The 18,254-nt window shown below is 39.9% G+C and overlaps 1 protein-coding gene across 2 annotated transcripts in view; it reads right to left on the bottom strand.

Annotated features, from left to right (window-relative positions):
• USP9X (ubiquitin specific peptidase 9 X-linked) overlaps positions 1–18,254 on the bottom strand; it is a 1,605,828-nt gene that overhangs the window by 1,586,410 nt on the left and 1,164 nt on the right. The gene's annotated exons all lie outside the window — the stretch shown is intronic.

Here is an 18,254-nt window from a genome sequence, read left to right as displayed (position 1 = left end):
TCAATGTGACAAATGTTAAACCTTTTACATAGGATTAATTAAAGCAATACCTTTCATGTTATTATGGCAGTGAGATCAAAGTTCTCCTCGCTTTACTGATAGTGGTTTTAATACAAAACCGTTTGAGATACTTTTACAAAATGTAGCTAATCATGGCTCTTAATGCTGCTTCCTGATAGTATGCAAATCGGTGGAAAAAGCAAAACTGGAGTTTGTTTTCATTCAAAATAAAATGTATCCAAAAAATATTTGCAACTTAAGGACAGATATATTTGTTATTTTTTGAAAAGGAAGGAAGGAAGAAGAAGTGAAGGAGAGAGGATGGAGGAGGTTCTTGAAAATCTTAAGGAGAAAATATCAAATCACTTGCATGTCTAGGTCCTTGCTTAGGTACACATTTACAAGTGTTAACAAAAAGGCCTGAAATCCTGCAACAGTTGCGGATTTCCAGGCTTACTTCAAGCATGTTTTTGTGAATTGCATTTTTATACAGATGTAGATTTGCTCAAGTGAAAATCCGTTTAGTAAATGCAAATTCACTTGTTAAAACTATTTTTCTCCAGATGGGAAATATTTTACGCCACAGATAAACTCCATTTTCGGCACCTAACCTTTTTTGAATGTGCGGGGCTCCCTTCCCATCCTGTAAAAAGCTTCCCTCCTGCCCTGGTCAGGAGTAATAGAAGTCCTTTTCCAAGGCAGAAAAGAGTTGGAGAAGAGTTGATTAATACCATTAAAGGTGAAAATAAAATCCACAAGCTAAATGGGCATTATAGCCCTGAAACTACCACCACCCGTCTGCTTCCAGCACCTCTGAGTAGATATGCTCACACTAATGTCTTCACGCTTTGTAAATCCTTCAATGAGTTCAAAAACCTGTACATCTATGTCATACTTACACACCTAAACGCCTTTGAGAATGGGGCCTATAATATTTTGACTGACATTGCAGAGTTCATCCAACTGTAAAATGTAAATGTCCATTCACTTATATTAATGCTACTTATATGCTTACATTATGGCAACCGTAGAAAATAAAGCAGTCAGATGAAGCGAACTGCCCAAGAATAACACAATGTGGTCAAATAGAAAAGATCAGGCTGTGAACAGCAATACTGACCCTCAGTTAGTAACCTAGGCACTGGACCTCCAGTATAATCTGGGCTTATTTAGAGTAAGGTTTTGTTAAATCAAATGAATGCTTAAATCAAATGAATGCTTAAAGGTAAATTTGCTGCATTAATTCACAAGACAATTTTTTGAAATAAAAGTACAGGGGAGCAATGGTACAGTTAAACGAGCGACATATCCAGTACTCTGCTATAATCAGAATTATGGTATAATGAAATTGCAGGCATTTTTGGAGCCCAACCGTGATGATCAGAAAGCTGCCCTAAATAGCTCCCATCATAAACAGAGGCTCTGCAAAGCCTGTGAATGTTCAACGATTTGACACAAATACAATGCGGTCATGTTCCAAGTCATGTTATTCAGAGCCTTCCTAACTTAGTGCATCCAGCTAAATCAGAGAAGCTACTATCGGAGTTCTGATTTAATTGTACTGCTGCGCTAATCTATCACCTCGCTGCATGGTACGAGTGGATTTCTTTTTAAACCAAATAAGTAGATTTGTTGTCAAATCCCACAATCCAGACTATATAATAAAGGACGATATCCATGGGAGCTTCCCCATTCAGGAAAAAAGGAATCCAACAAATACAAGTTATGACAAATGATAGAACGAAAAGGGAATTACATTTTTTGGCAACTGGGGGCAAGAATTACCGTTAGAAGTTGGAAACTCAGTGGAAAAGAAGCAATTTGAGGCGAAAAATGATCAAAGAGAGAAACCAGGTGGAGAGATCACTAAACAATAAAGAGAGGCACAGAGCATGAATAGCTTAGAGGGATATGGGAGACAAGGACCCAGGGGTGTGGAACTCCTGTAGTCCAACACCCAGGACATATTGTTTGTGGTTAAGTGCAACACGTTTTCATGATTACTTTGTCCTTGGGGCAAGTAGGCCCAACACCTGCAGTACAAATCCTTTGGCTGACAAGTTACAGTACCACATTATGGATCAGAGAAGGGTATTGTCTGCAGTTACGTTAATGTGTGTGTCCATATTTTAATGATGTTTGAACTTGTATATATGCTTCATTAATGCAAAGCATTTATTACGGTGAGAGCTCTAAGAAAATGTAAGCTAGGACTACACTACTGACAGTGATTCCATTACACAAATGTGTACACATGTTTGCAAAGTTTAATATGAGGCTATGTATAATGCTCTCAGATTAGATGCAAATATTTGCAGAAGCTTGAAAGCAAAAGTGATGATTCTTTGCTTTAAAAATAAAAGGTTTACAGAAAAATGCAACTAGGAAAAAAATGTCTTCCTAAACTGTGACATTTTAGGTACCATTTCTTTAAAGGATCATTTAGTAAACCGCATTTCCCAAAAGAAATCCTAATGGAAAATTAGTGTAACCGGTTTCAGCAAGATTATTGAAAAATTGAAGATAAACAGCCATTAGCAAAGCATATAGGTCTGACATTGGTATTCACCTTTTTGGTTTTGTTAACGCGCAACATGTTTTGACATGGTTTATGTACAACAATACTGATGTGGAAGCTGCAGGTGACATCCCCATTACAACAAACATTGGCCAAAAGCAAAAATACTTTTGGTCTCAAAAAGTGCACATTGCCACAATAGTTCTTGGCACTGGAAAAACTATTTTGTCTGCGGATATGCTCCTTCTGAAAGAGCAGAATGTTCCTACTTACAGTATAGCTTGCACATAGAGAGAGATACAACTTCAATAAAAACAAAAAGTCTGTATTAACACCAGTCCTAATAGGGGTTCCAATTCTTAAAGAAAGTCACAAAGTGCAGCCATGGTATATACCCTTACATTAGTGCAGATTTATGGATTTCATGAATTCACAAGAATTTACAGAAGCAGGTCAGGAAATCTTACTCCTAGAAAATATTTGTGAACTGCATTTTTAGCACTAGCAAACATGCATATGTAGATTTGCTCATGTGAAAATCTGTTCAGCGTTTACCACTGCACTTTCCCTCCAACCACTTGTTTCCCACCTTGGGAGAAGTTTTACTTCTGCCTTTGTCAGAAGTAAACTTCCAACACCTCTCAATATGGGAAAAGATTAGAGAAGAGCTGTTGAAACCCCTTAAAACATGCACGTTAGTAGGTTTGCCCAGATTCAAAACAGCATTCTAAGACTGAAACTATTGCTTACAGCTACCGCCAGTCCCAATATCTAGATCTGCAGATCAGTGGCAAAAAAGGGAATTGGTAGTATACAAACCTTACTATAGTATGATCTGGCATAATCGGAGAGGCTATTATCAGACCTCTTACATAATCAGATTTCTGCCATAATTTGCCTTTGCACTACATTAAGTAAATCCCTGTTTCGCTCCCTTCGCAAACTCCTACTCCGGCAGACATACAACCTCGAATTTGCTGGGAGACCCTCACCCTTCCATACAGGGAGGGGCCTGTGTTGAGGTCCCTGATCTGTAAACTTATTACCTAGTGGCTCAGGCACATTTTATCAAATGGTGGTACTACCCAAATATGCTACTTCCATACTTAATACCCGGAAAAAAAACACACAAAAAAACAACAAAAAAAAAAAACACAGAAGCCACCCTTTGGACCCTCCTACGAAGTGAGTCCCTCATCCCTGGACTGACATTGTCACCACAGAACCCACGACCTGGGCCTCTAAAAAGTTGTCAGCAAGGTAGAACGTCCTCCCTCACTACTCTCCTGCACTTAAACTTCCTCCATCTTGACATGCCTCCCATTCAGCACTATTGCCATGAAATATTTCAGACCCTAGCACATATATACACACACACACAAAAAACAAAATAGGGTTTGTATCTACCTTCAACATTTTTACCAAGTGGAAGCCTTTACCATGCTTGCCTTTACCACGAAAATATAAGTATTATGCAGTTAAGTATAAACCCCTTTTATATACATAGAAAGGATTTATACTTACCTGTAAAATATATACATTAGCGAAGTAAAGTCATATGCGTCTTAAAGAATTGTGTTGTAATGGCACATGTGTTAATGACACTTGCGTTGTTATAGCAGAGTTGTAATGGCACACGTGTTCGTTGTATCGTCATTCATCTACTTATGAAAGCTAGTAAAGAAGTGATGTTACGAGAGAGAGAGAGGATAATATGATAATTATATCACACACACACACAATAATGCTGCCTTCTATAGGTTATCTAGTCCCCGGTCAATGAGTAATAAAGACACTAAATTTCACAGTAAAGCTTGAGTTAGACTACAGAAAGACCACTACATTGGTACAATTAGAATTGTGTGACTTTATACCTGACACAAATGCAATACAAAAATATGTTCTACCAACATGACACAATTATGGGCAGAGAAGGATGAGTTAATAGCGATGTTACTCAATATAGAGAAAGCTTTAGGCACAGCAAGCTGGCTCTTCGTGTTTACACCAATTTTATTAGTTGGGTTGAGCTAGTTTACATAGTTTGCGCTGACAGTGTGAGATTATGTTGGGAAATATAGAGGGTGGGGGCTAGAGAGACACCAGTCAGTGTTGCCCACTATTAACCCCTGTGTCTGCCCTTCATTGTGGAGAAACTGGTGGATCAATTAAGGGGGAACCTAGACATGAATGAGGAGCGTGGGGAAGAAGTAGACGGCCAAACTGTAAACGCTACACATGTGCTGTCCATGCCTATATACGCTGAAAAGTCTATTTTAAAAAAATGTATCTGCACCTATGCTTACAGAGAAGCTAAACAGATTGACTTAATGTACTATCTGGCCGTCAAACTTTTTTCACTCTAGGGCAAATGATAAATGGAAATATAGCTCAACTCTCTGATCTACTACACTGAAAAATGAACAGTCAGATAGGTCCCTAGGAATAATAATAAATCGGATCACATTACCCACAACAAAGGTCACATAATATAGGGGAGTAAGAAATCAGTTGGTTTAAAAGCAGGATTTCAATTATCGAATTTGGGAAGGGTAGTGTTATCCAAGGCAGCAACATTTCTGTTGCCATCATGCATTTTGAGACTAGCTAGGCCTCTTTAAACGAAAAAATATTTAAGACCTTGATAAAATGGTAGTTAGATTGATATTGGTGGGAGCATACAGTACATTAAAAACTGAAATCTTAAAACAACCTTTTTTACAGGATTTCAAATAATATTTATGAGTCTACCTTCGACATTCAATGGTATGGTTCCACTAAACTCAGCACCATGGGAGAGCCCTACAACAAGGGACATGATGACTGCAATCGTTCGAAAACCTCCTCCTAGTGAAGGCAGCTCAGTCACCTTAGCTATAACATCAAATTAAACTTATAGGGGACTCAGAATAAAAAAAAAAGTTATTTGAAGAGGTCCAGCCAGGCGTACTACCCTCATTCAGGAAAGTGAAAAGAAAGTGAGTGGAAAACAGAAGAAAAAGAGTCAGTGTCAAATTGGTATTATGAAGTCTATATTAAATTAATCAAGTTTGAGGAAGCCCAAAACTGGTGAGGTGCATTTAAATGACAGTTCTTTCTGTATACTAGGCTCACTAAATGATCATTGAAAACCTCCAAGAGTTACCATAGAGTTCAAGCAGAAACTAATGTCCTGAAGGAAATTATAGTTCTGTGCAGGGGTGGTAGAACAATACCTGCCATTTACAGGGCACTGAGAGCTGATAAACTGCTGTCCTGCCTCTCCCCAATTTGGAAATTAATGATAAATTGATTACTAAACACAAATGCTTTTTATACATAACAGACTGGGATAGAGCCTACGTGCATATGAAAATGGTATCCATAAACGCTTGTACCCAACACAACACCATTGCCTCCACAAGATGTTTTTGATACGTAGAAAAACTGAAGTAAAACTAGGCAATGCGACAAGCGATGGGAGTGATGGAGCATATCTTTAACATTTAACCAACACATGCCACAAAGTCAAAGAACTTTGGGAGCATGTTGCTCTAAAAATAGAGCTTGCAAAAAGGTCTGCATAGATTAATTCTGAAACCCAAATCTGACAAATAATCCATTAGGTTGAGTTCCACAAGCTACTGTTGGCAAAGAGGAGACTGGAAATTACCAAACTAAAGCCCATGAAATGGACTATAAAATCCGGTCTAAAAAGCATTGTCGAGTGGGAATGGTTGTCTGCAGAAGAAATATACAGCCAAGTCAAGATTAAATCACAAAACAGATTTGACCAACTAGAGGAAATTTGCACAAGCACTTCTCTGCCACCAACCCCCCCCCCCCCCCCGCCTCACCACCTTCACAAGAGAATAATCATCACCTCAGTTTACGAAGAATGCAAAAGTTTACTGGCGCACTGTTAGTTCAAATGCTAACTACTTTAACAATGATACAAGTTAACGCTAAAAGGGTGTCTGGACTTACTCAATAATACTGTGGATTAGATGCAGTTCAATCTCTTACTTGACTTCAAAATTTCATGATACTGATGTGGGTGGATTAATTTGAAGCATTTATTTAGCGGTTGAAAATGGATGAGAATGGTCAAAATTGTATTTTCAGTATAAAACAGCAGGAAAAGGGATCATGGCTAAAGAAACGGGAGGTCTAACACAAATATAGAAAACCTTGTTAACTTGGGGGTGTAAAAAGAAAAGAAGCACTAGCATCAGAAAGTGCTGAAATAGTACAGTTCTTAGTTTATTTTGTTGACAAACTGTACTCATTGATATTTCCAATGCTACTATCTCTTTGATATTTTGTTATCAAGTGGATTACGTCAGGCTCTCGCCATAGTGGTACTGTGAAAATGTCATAAAAAATAAAAAAAAAGGGCTGAAATAATTACCAAGACATGTAAGTGGGCACCTCTGATGAATATACTGGAAATGTTACAAATGAGAGATAGAGAAGAAAGCAATAAGGTAAATGATGAGGTGTAGTTTTAGGAGTACAGACAACTTTCTCACAGGTTGGCGTGACCGCAATAGCCAATAATTTTATTGCGTGCAGTTAGTTAAAAGCCATTACAATTCTTTGTAAAAAAAAAACACACAAAAAAAAAACAATCATAATAAAAAAAAAATTGGGTCATAAAAACACACATGGATTACGTTACAGTAAACAATGGAATATAAAAACACACATATTGGATGAAAGGATAAGCCCAAGTGGCCTTGGGGCTTGTGGCTCGTAGGCAAATGGGTCAGTAAGTACAAAATACCACAAACAGTAAGAAGTCCTACATTTGTTGACCTTTAGGGTAGTATGTCAAATTGACAAGAAAGTCAGAGTGCTTGTGCAGAAAACAAACAGCAGCATTACCGCAAACAGAGCTGTACAGCTAAAACAGCTAAGCAACCTGATGTGATGAAACAACCATGATAATATAGATGCCTCTCAAGCGAGAAAAGAATCATCGGATAAAAAGGTGAAAATGACAAGAAGGCACCTGGGTCCACGGCAGTAAGCTAGTGCAAGACCAAATGATAGCAACAGTTTGTCGGGGTAAAAAGTGTAGCCTAACAGGTTTACATAACACAGGAATTACAGACCCATACTGGAAAAACACACAAAGTTCAATAGTTGATAACAAGTTTTCGAATGAGAGAAACCCTCTCGCAGCATTCAATAACAAAGGAGTTAATACCTTGTGTTAAATGGGAAAGGCCAAATGGTAGCGGCACAGCAAAGAAATGTGTTCTCACAGTGATCGAGGCAAATGGGAATACACTTGTATTTGGTGAATATACTAAAGACTAAAAGAAAGGACTACTTTTAGTTAGGCGAGAGATGCAGTATTACAGTGGTCAAAGAGAATTTTGCCTAGGTACATGTAGAGAGACACTAGAGCTCTGGACAAGCAGGAGCGTACAGGTGACTATGTTTCAGGGAGCCCTCCTGGCTAGACCGAGTGCCGGTGGGGGGGGGGGGGGGGGGGGTTGTAGTTGGATGAACTCTTACCTTAAGATGGTTGGAGTAGGTACAGGCAAGGTAGGATGAAAGAGATGCTGGCTAAGTTTTAATGACCGCCCAGGCGTGCTCCCACTTGGCCAGTGTATCCACGTCAGAGTGTTATGAACAGAGGCGGACACATTTTTTGAAACCTAGTTTAAAGGCAGGTTGGCTCAGGTTGGTAGAAAAAAGTTCGTCCGCCTCTAAGGAGCGCTGGCAGTCCTCGAAAAACGGACTGTACATTTGCCTTGCCCCACTAGGATTGATTTTGGCCCATACTGGTGCCTCTAGACTGCCACTCCTGGCCGCCCGCAGTTTGTGGCAAAAGTGGAGATATGCACCAGCGTTGACTGCCTGCTGATCCAGAAGGCCCAATTCTAGCCTGAACACGGCACGGAGGACAACGACCTTGGGAGCTGAAGGACACATCTGTATAGCCTGGTGACAAGCTTATTCAGCAAACTGCTATCTTCACCCAGTAATATTTTGGTGCCATAGGACAATGCTGGTGAAATAATGGTCCTCATCACTTCTAGGAGAGGTGAAAGACTTGGCCCTAACAACGAGTTTGATAGTTTGGGTAAGGTCACCTGGAGAACCAGGGCCTTTGCTTCGATTTCTATCCGTTGCCTTGCAAAGGAACGTCTTGCATCGAAATGGACCCCACAGTACTTGTACAATTGGTCTTTCGTGATCCTATTGCCATTGTAAAGCTAGCCACCCCTGTGATACTAAATTCCTTCCAAATGTCTCTACCTTGGGTTTTTTCCAAGTTGGCCTCCAGGTTATTGGCAGTTGTGTAGGAGTGCAATGGTTTAGCAAATGCTGTAGCCCTACTCTTGTGTAGCTGAATAGAGCGAGATCGCCAGCAGATAACAGGTTACACATCCGTTCGCCACCAATATTGCGGGGGGGGGGGGGGTGACAGTTAATGTAGTCGAGGTATTGGGACACGTCGGCAATAAACAAGTTAAAGAGAAGGGGGGCTAACACGCACCCCTGCTTTACACCTCACATGGTGATTTTTCTTGACACAGGCAATGTCACCTAGTTTGATGCAAATCTAGGTGTTGGAGTAAAGCTGAATTATGGGCTCCAAGAGCTTTTGGGGTGGGGGGGTGATACCCAATTTTGTTGGTTTGGACCACATAGCCCCCTTTGGTACACGTCGAATACCGCTTTTAAGCCCACAAAACAGCAGGGAGTGCAAGGAGACTGCTTTATCCACTAGAGTTGATAATGCTAGTAAATTGGATAATGTACCAGATTTTGCAGTGAAGCCTGTTTGGTGACAGCAGTCCAAATTAACCCAGAGGCTTAGTTTGGGGTGGAGGCCTATCAACTAAACATTAAATAATCTAGAAGTAAAAGGGGGGCATATGGGTAAATAAAGTACAACCCCCATGTGGGTCTGAATCAATGAAGATTGAAGGGGTTTGGAGCTAACTTATGGACTGCTATGTGCATGCACAAAGTCTTTCTTGAGAGCAGTGGGATGGAAAATGCATTATATATAGAAGGCAGTGGAGGAGAGAGGGATAAATTACAGGAATAAACAAGGTTTAAAGGTCAGTTTGCAAATGCTTAACACAAGTACAGGAAAGTTGCATTCAGGATAAATCTAAGATTTTATGATTGACACAGGTGTGAGTAATGTTCCCTGCAGTGAGTGCCAACAGCCCAGATTCTGAGGTGAAGAATTAATTAGCAGAGGGACACAAATTATGTTTTAAACTTCAACCACAGGCAAGGGGACAGCATCCACTCCTCAGTTAAATAGATACTGCCACTGAGCAGTTGCACTTCTCGCACCAATGCAAGTTTAATAATATAGCATACTAGACGCTGTTCTCCGACAAGCGGAAATCGGCCCGTTATTCAGCAGAATGGTGCGGCTCCTATACAATACTCCTAGGGCCTGGGTCCGTGTCAACGGAGATCTGTCCCCCTCCTTTCCAATCCAACGGAGTACACAACAGGGCTGACCCTTTTCCCACTACTATTTGCCTTGGTTATCAAGGTGTTGGCCAGCCTGATCCGCTGTGACTTCCAGATTTTGGGCTGGAGGTTGGACACTGGATTTGAAGACCCAATCACTGTATACGGTAACAACATTCTCCCCTTTTTTGCTGATTCCCCCGTCCTCCGGTTCCCGATGCCTGGAGATCCTTCACCTTTTTGGGGATGACTCGGGCCTACAAGTCAACATGCATAAATCTTTGTTGGTGGAAGTGTCTGGGGACGCAGCAGTGAGACACTGGTGCCCCGACATAACTCTTAGGCGGAACTCCTTCCTCTGTTTGGGAATCCATGTGTTCCCCCCCACCCCTCCCTGATCTGGCCTGGACCCTCAACTTTCAGCCTCTGGCTGCATTCTTGGACCGTGACCGTCATCAGTGGAACCAATTACCTCTCAACTCTATGGGTCGCATTGGATTATGTAAAGTGATGTGCCTTCCTCGATACTTCTAGTCGTACTATCCTCATTCGATACCCCGGGAATGATTACGCTCCCTGGCCTCCAAAAATGAAGATCCTTTATATTGGTCGGTAAGTGCCATAGTGTGGCAGTTAACTCGGCACGTAAGTCACCTTTTGATGGTGGGCTGGGTATGTCAGAAGTCTATGCCTACTATCTGACAGCCCACTAAGTGCCCATAATTTAATGGTTCATGCGGGTTGGAATGATCCGGTTTACTGCCTAGAGCTCCACCTTATAGACTTTCAAGGATTCCTTTATCTGCACAATGGTGGTCGAATGGCCCTAAATATTCTATTGTGCATCCGTGAGCTGTTATTTGCTAGAAAGCAGCGCTGCACTTTATCCACAGGGACTGCTGCCCGACGACCTGGACTCCTCTTTGGAGGGGCCCTGGCTCTCAAAGGTGTATAGCCTCAAAGGCTTAGCCCACTGGGACCACATTGGGATTACATACTTAGGGGACGTATATCGGGGGGAGGCTTTGTTGGCCCTTCAAGAACTACAAGACTTAACACGGTTTCATACGCAGCTTTATTACTTCCTCCAGTTGCGACATGCTTTGCTGGCCCGCCTTCCCCCAACAACTTGGCTTTCTCAATTTAGCCAGCTTGAAGTCAAAATCCTTATGGGACACTTGAGCAGGGGAGCGGTCTCTGATCTACCGCTTCTTGATTATCAAAACGGTCAATGCACCTGATGGCTTTTACACCTTGAGACAGAAGTGGGAGGGCTAGGTGGGTGGACTAGACAATGATGATTGGAGGGAGGCTTTCCAGGCCCCTAGGGAGCTGGCAATTTCTTCCCGTCAGCACATGATCCAAGTCAACAACTTGTACGCAACCTATCTATCCCCTCACCATATACCATGGATGGCCCCGTCAGTTCATCTGGGCTGTGCCCGATGAGTCTCCCTTGTGCAAATTTCTTCCGCATGGTGTGGTGTTGCCCTCTTTCTGGGACAGGGTGGGTCATGAGCTATCTGCAGTTTTGGGACATTGCATTGATAAGGACCCCAGGACAGTGCTATTGGGTCGTTTGGGTGAACTTGGAGGGTACCATGGCCTGAGAGGACTTTCATAGCGATGGCGTGTATGGTAGCCAAGAGAGCGGTCGCTTGCCTGTGTAAACACCCTTCACTGCAACTACAGGGCAAGGGAGTGGACTGGTGCGTCCACCAAAAGTAACAGATCTACGAGGCACTTGGATTTCCTCAGAAACCAGATAAAATAGGGAGCGGGGGGGGGGGAAATGGTGGGCTTACTATGGAATACCGTTATGGTGTGAGATGACCATTTTGTGTACTTCTATGCTTGAGTCGCTTTGCTATTGAGGACTATCGAATTGGATGATACTCGCTTTGTAAACTCAAAAAAATATGTGGTTATCAAAAAAATAATATAACAGTGGTAATGCATGCCCTCAACTCATGACCCCTTATTGTATTATATTACTAAAAAGGAAGACCTAAATAACACCTGTGCTACACAACGCATTAGCAAGCCATCAATAGATAATGGGAAACATACTACTGATGTCACAGACTCACTAAATTTGGGAATCCTTAACACGACAAATGCAGATCCTACACCATACTAATATCCATTTCTCACACCAAACACCTTAACATGGGTCCTTTCACCCCAAGTACCAACAACCTAATCGCTGACTCTGAGAAAGGAAGATCTAAATATTCTGCCTGCAAACTTTAACAATTTTGCTTTGGCTACCAACAATGAAATCGCACCACTGACTTGCAACAAAGCAAACAAAAAAAGATAATTTTAAAAGTTTAGCACCCAAGTTTTCTTAAGTACTTAATGAAGAGGGAAAAAAACAGAGTAAACTTGAAAGAACTTCAAACCCCAAATACAAGCTCTAAAACTGGCCCGAAAAATATACTTCAAAGGAAATCCCCCTCATTCCAACAAAAATTACATTTGCAAAAAAAAAAAAAAAAAGACCAAAAATCTGTTTGAGATTGTATACAAAATTGCCAATTCATCTTTACAGACCATTCCGGATGCCTTGAAAACCAAATAACACCAATATTCCATTTTCATTCTGGACAAGACACAAAGTTAGAAACACTACCCAAAGAACACATTCCAATAACCCCCAACTCTTACACAAAAAGGAAATTTAGGACCAAAGGAGGTGTCTTTGAACTCAACTCCTTTCACTCTTTAAAACAAAAACGCAACCATCACTCTTGTGGACCCTATTACAGACTACTTAACTAAACTTTGCAATTCACATAGCGTTGCCTGCCCAACCTAGCTCAAATTGCTCACTAAAATAAGGAATGTCCCTAAATACCCCAAAAAAATACAACAACCACAACAAAAAATACACCACATAAACCTTCTGTTGACAGTGAAGAACTCAACACCACCAGGCCAGTACCTGGACTACTTTTCTTTGACAAAACACTAGAATGTGCAGGCAACAAACAACTAAAACGCCTTATTAGGAATATCAAACTTACCTGACTCGATCCAATCAGGCTTTACGGAAAAGTGCAGTACTGAAACTGCAACTCTATCAGTCATAAATATATTAAAGATAAGACATTGGAGAATCCTGCATTCTACTACCCTCAGCCCTCACAGCAGCCTTTGACACAGTCGATGAGAACTTACTCAACATTATCTAGGAAAAAAGCAGTTGTAGACTGTGTTGTTCTAAAATGGTTATGTTCTTACCTGGAAAATAAACCATATACAGGTAAGATGGTAACCTTCTCCCCAGAACCAACTCCAAACGGTAACTAGACCGTACACTATTTAACCTCTATACAGAACCACTCACTGAATCTGAGACACCAGCCTAAACAAACATTAGTACACCGACTACACTTGCTCTACCTCAAGAGGAGGTTAGAACAAAAAAAAAATTCAAAATATATATATATATATATAAAAAGGTTTTGATACACTTCTGACTTAGCTATCAAATCACTTCACAAATCTCAATAGAAAGAAACAAACTCCTCCTCATTTTTCCAAACACATCTGCACACTCAAAGAGTATACTCAAACAGTTTAGAAACTAGAAAAATATCCCCAAGTAAAGCCAAGTCCTAGACTTCAAAGTTAAACAGCAGACTCTTGATAAAGGGGCATGTCAACATCACAAAACAAATGCTCCTGGCAACCAGCACCATTTGCAACTTACATTTCCTAAAAGTGATAGACCAGTGATTAGTTATCTCCAGACTAAACTAAGAAAAGGTCTTACTTACTGGCTTTCCTAAATCAAGACAGACACCAAAAAACACTACACTCAGTTTTAAAAAGCTCAAAGAGCACAGCTCAAAGCATTACACCTGCATTAGTCTTCCCAACCCTACACCTTCCAATACAAGGGGGCCTTACAACCACTCAGGTTAATAGTAAAACCTTTAAGGCAGCCGCCCGCTTACCCCGGGTGCTGCACCTCATACCACCTTACACTGACACATAGGCTTTACTAATGGAAAAAGCCTTGGGCATATAACTTGTTGCTCCCGCTGGCTGTTGTTGTCGGACACAGCCCTTAACCCTCACCCCTTAGTCACTATACGCATGGAGGTACTTTCATAAAGCAATTAACACAAACTGCTGCACTTGCACTTATCGATAACGTCCATTGTTCCTCACTTACCCTGTCCTTGGATGCTGCACCTTTCCTTCGTCGCCTTATCCATTACCTGTATACAGGAACTATTAAACGGAAAAGCCCCAAAGCACCCATATTGCTATATTTGCACATTACATCTACAACGTCCATAGCACTTTACTTTCTGCTCTTGCGGATACTTACACTCTAACAAATAACTATTAGTTTAAGTCTGTAACCCGTTGGGAAGGGCTGGTACGATCAGGAAATAGGCCTCATTTTGCAGGTGCACGTTTTCTATACTTCCCTGCTGCCCGCTCAATTGGCACTCAAGCCTAGGGGTCAATTTTACTTTTTTTTTTTTTAAAGATACGACAGAAGTGAGACTCCTTAAATCTTCAACAAAACCTTGATCTAGATGGGTTTTATGATTTTTAGTGATGTAATGCTTTTTAGTGATGATTAAACTATGTGTACATTTTATGTATCTTTTTAATGTCTTTTATTGTGTTCTGTGTTGCAACGGTTTAACAATCGAGCAATAAAGACTTACTCTTCTTTTTAGTCTTCATATACACACGTTCTCCATGAAAAGTATTCTGTAGAACTGAACGCAATCATGTAATTTTCAATGTGTTTCAGTCTTTATCAATATATAAATCACACACCAACATAAAGCATTCCGTCATCAACTGTCATCTCTATACAAAACTACAAATAATTACTTTTTTGAGCTACAAATTCCCGAATGTAACGGCCTCGATAACCTAAAGCACTTCTGACATTATGTTCCTGCTATATGTATTAAACACTTATTATTGTAACCAGAATTGCGCCTCCTTTCGCCGGTCTGTAGATTTTCTCAAGCTGTGTACAATATTTCTCAAAACTATGCAATGTGCTCCCTTATCCTTGAATAGGGTCAATAAGTAGAGAATATATATATTTTTTTTAAATGTATAAAATGCTTGTTTGCCTAATCACCGTAAAGACATATGAAAACAGGTTGGTACTTCCTATGACGTCGACAATTCAATTGTATGCAACCTATCCATTGTAGTGGATGAAAAACTGGATCAAGAACAAAAATAGAGCATCACACAATTTCTTTAATACCAGCTTTTTTTGGCTGCCATCGGACCACAAAAGAGGCTTCATCGTCAACGAGGGGACTTAAAAGAAACTACACTCCCATCTAAATCATATGCCTTTCATAGTCCCATTTTCATTCTATTTTTTCCTTTTTTAAGCTGTGCAGCTTCTGTCCAGTGGCTGTAGGTTAGGGGACAACCTAGGATACAACACGTTAGGTAGCAGAAATAAATCACATCTTAAAACAAGACTATAATACACATGCTTATTATTCTAGTTTGCTTATGCAACAGTTACACAACACCTGATGCAAAAAAGCGTGTAACTTTTATAAATTTTGAAAAACACTGCTAAAGAACAAAAAGTCCATTGAGCATCAGTGTCATATTCATAATGGCCTAAATATAAATGGCACACATCAAAACAAATCAAGAATGCTACTGATTTTAAAACATTAAGTGCTAACCAGGTTTTCTAAAACGGGACACTTCTTAAACCACTTATGCAAAGCAAATTGATACACATGCATTTCAACGTCTTAGTAATGGGTCCCAAGTTTAGTAACAAAAATATGGCTCGCAATGAAAGGAATTACATATCAACATGTATGTTTCACTGTTTGCTAAATAAATTATTGGGCAGTCGTACAAGATAATTAGTAAGGCTTTCAGGAGTAGTTAAAAACGTTGCCTCAAATTGTAAATTACTGTAGCGCCATTTGCTTTTTTTTTTTTTTACTTTTAGCACACTACTGTCCTTTAAAGGTCACTATCTTTATGCTAACATTAACTAAAAATACCTTACTTTTTTTCTCAAGAAAAATTAAATGCATCTTATTCTATGAATGAAAATATACCTCAACCATTCCCACACCTACATCAGCACAACTACGCCATCCATCAGAAGCAGCATCATTTGGTATAAGTTAAACTTAGAACTCATCCCCCCAAACATATACATCTAAATAGGATTCATTTAAAAAACGAGTGTGCATCACAACAACAGAAAAACTCTTTCTTCAGAACACCATTATCTATCTAGGTATGTGGTATTTCTTAGACAGTAGAGATCTGTGTATGGTCAAAGATGAGCATAAAATCCACAAACGATGAGTAGTAGGCGGTTTAAGTACAAATAATGCATTGTGATGTCGAAAATATAAATATATATATATATATATATATATGGGTTTTTGTTTTTTTTAACTATTTGTTAGCTAAATGGACCATAGACTTAAAAAAAAAAGCATGAATAGATTAATGAAACGTCAAAAAGAAGCAGAGGTGGAATTTAACAAGCTCAAAACAATGGCATCCGTCTATTTACAAAGAACAAGTTCCAGAACCTCTACCCATTAAAGCAAAGGTCTGACCTCTCGAGATTTCCAACACATCGAGCAAAAAACTCACATGTTCCCTTTAACTACTTATCCATTTACACTTCTTTTTACTTTTCAGGTGACTTAGTTGGAAAGGTAAACACATTTTAAATAAGAACTGAAGTTGACACGGACAAATCAGATACGCAACTAGAGAACCTGTGCCTTAATAAAAGGTAGCCCTAAATATCAGTTTCCAAGCAAGCAACTCCATTTGAAGAACACCATGCGTGTGAAATAACACTAGGAAATGAAGCAACTTTAGTAAAGTCTACGCTAGTGGATAAAGAACACAATACAAATTATTCAGTTTTCAAAACTTCCACAAATCCCTATAAACTCTACCAGTATTATAATTGAGAGTCAACAGGACGAAGCTCATTGGTGTGCAACACCAAAATAAGTAAGCTATTTCTGAGTGAATCAGTATTCTTTAAGAAGAGAATTAAAAAAAACTGCTGTAAAATAAATCCACTATGGTAAGCCGGACCTACTATGCATGCTGCTTGTGGTTATACATATATAGATTATACATATAGTTATAGTATAAATAAGCCTGGCTGCACTTTGCTAATAGAGTCAAAATTGATTATTCACAAAAGCGCTTGTCACAAGTTTAGTTTTTACTCATAACAAGACTATTGAGAACCATAACCAAAGATAAAGTATGCCAACGGTTCTAAAATACATGACATTATTAAAGATCTACAGGTGATAAGAAACAATAGACTGAATAACAGAAAGTGGAAGTTGACAACGTGTGGAAACTCAAAAGGGTTCGAGCGAATATAAGGAGGAGAGTAAAGACAGAAGGGGGAGCAAAGTCCATACCTATGCGGAACAGGGCAATTTCAAATTGATGGGGTGCAAAGAAAATGCAAAAACAGAAATGATCAAGGACCGCAAAGACACATTATCAGGGATCTACGGAAATATTAGGGCTAATAGACAATCAACACTGGCAAGAGAAAGAAATAATATGTGCGGGTCAGGAAGTCGAGGAAAGAATTGGAGTTAAAAGGAATTTACATAGGCGAGTGGTAGCAGTGAGGAGTCATGGGAAGAGAATTAATACAAAAACAAGGGTGAGCAACAAGACACTGGCTAGTGACGAGATGCGATAGACCACCTACACGTGGGCAAGGTGACTGGCAAAGAGAAAGCAACGATACTAGACATGGACTAGACAGAGGGGAAACAGCAACACTAGACAGACGAATGAGCTATATATATATATATATATATATACATACATACACATACACACACACATCACTGTGGTGGTAAACTACACATAAACGACAAAACATTTAGAGGGGGTGGTGAAGAAATGACAAGCGGGGACGATTAAAAAGCATAGAAGCAAACATCATGGGGAGGAAATGAAAGCTAATACCGGAGGGCGAGAATACAAGCGGCTTGAAAAAATTAGCAAATCTGCAGTTTGACAGAGAAAGGAAACAGGGACTTCTAAACTAACTCGGGCACTCAAGGCAAATACAACATATCAAAAGATCCTGGGTACATGTGACAGTAAATACAAGGACTGCCCAACTCAATTGGAAAGCCTTGCTTAAAAGGTGTATGTTTTCTGACAGGCACAAGACACAAAGAGACAGTTTGAGGAGTTTCGAAGGTAGATTTTGACAGCGGTGCCTAATTACTCCTCTCGCTTTTAGCCTCTCTTCACA

The sequence above is a fragment of the Triturus cristatus genome, chromosome 8 (genome assembly GCF_964204655.1).
Source record: "Triturus cristatus chromosome 8, aTriCri1.1, whole genome shotgun sequence".
Classification (NCBI taxonomy): Eukaryota; Metazoa; Chordata; class Amphibia; order Caudata; family Salamandridae; genus Triturus; species Triturus cristatus.
Note: the sequence above shows the minus strand (reverse complement) of the source record. Positions and strands in the feature narration are given on the sequence as shown.